Below are 1,366 nucleotides of genomic sequence, written 5' to 3'. Positions count from 1 at the left end.
GGGCTAGTTAATCAGTTGCCGTCGGAAGTCCCGATGCCGAAATGAAAAATGGCCGTTGCGGCGATTTGGCGCCTCATTTTCGGAAGGACTACCGGCAGGCAACCCGCCGAATTGACACTTGCGATTCGGGTGGCTGGGGGTTGGCGGGGTACCCGGAGATTTTCGGGAACTCGATTTTCAGAACTTTTGCTGGCAGCGGTTGCACTTGCAAAGTGGCCGAAGAAGTGCTCCCTCAAGGAAGGACCTTCTTTTGAAATAAAAGACCTTCCGAAGAGTGCCTGGAAGTCATTTATGAGCATTTAAGGGTAAATCTGGCGGACTTTCCATGCTCTGTTGCCGGCTCTGAAATATCGCACAGTTGGGTCTAGGCCGGTAGACTGGCTGTGAAAACAGACAAAGTGTTTTGGCGAGCGAGAGAAAACAAGGCCTTGGAACAGATTGGGGGGTGCGGAGGCACACCACACCCACAGGAAAAGAATTAATAAAAAAAAACCAAAGTCTATGACATGTCTGTTGGTACAGTGAGATAAGCAAAGAAGGGAGGCTGCGATGGCAGAGCAAAGCCGACCTTCATACAGATATACATGTCAAAGAAAGAAACTATGCCCGCAAAAGACTTGGTGCGAAATAACAAGGCTCCTTGTGAACGGTTATCTTTGTCTGTCAGGCGCAGATTGTGGCGGCGTCGCCTGGTTTCCTTGGGTTGCACTACATGTATGTCCTAGTCTCAAACGAAAAGTGCGTGCCCAGAATTTTGTCCAAGTTAGGCGACGCACGCCGGCTGGCATCACCTCTCCGTGCGAGCGCCGAAAGCTTTGGTCGACCTGTTTGGCTACGCTGGTCGCGGTTGCTCCTTACAGTGATGGGGACGGAAAACCGATGCGAGTTGACCAGGCGACGTCAACCAAGTTGCATGCTTTCTCCCCCCCCCCCCGCCGCCGCCAACCCCACACTGTGTGAAAGGAAAAAAAAGTGCGTGCCCAGGTCACTCGATCGATACGGCGAGGACTGTCCGACGTTGGAGGGCCCAGGCGGGCTAGCATTTATTTGCTGGTGTTTCAGGCTCAGCGGTTACCTCCCGTTTCTGTCCCTTGTGTCAGACGGACATTCCTCTCGAGAGTTTGGCCACTTGGTCGGCGGCGTGCTAGGTAGATTACTCGTTGTGCGCCGTCTCCTGTGTGCTGATCTCTGTGCTGTTCGTGTGAGGCCGAGACGTCCCACTGGTCGCTACCGCAGTGGTCCGATTGTGAAGCTCCGGAGCGGGGCGTCCCGTTCCGGCCAGCTCGAGCACTCGATTTCTCTAGCACCAGAGCAAGGGCACACGCGCGGTGTGTGTGTGTATGCTTTGTATTTGTCGGTTACCGGT

The sequence above is a fragment of the Heterodontus francisci genome, unplaced genomic scaffold (assembly GCF_036365525.1).
Source record: "Heterodontus francisci isolate sHetFra1 unplaced genomic scaffold, sHetFra1.hap1 HAP1_SCAFFOLD_897, whole genome shotgun sequence".
Classification (NCBI taxonomy): Eukaryota; Metazoa; Chordata; class Chondrichthyes; order Heterodontiformes; family Heterodontidae; genus Heterodontus; species Heterodontus francisci.
The sequence above is the reverse complement of the archived record's forward strand: the minus strand, read 5'-3'. Positions refer to the sequence as shown.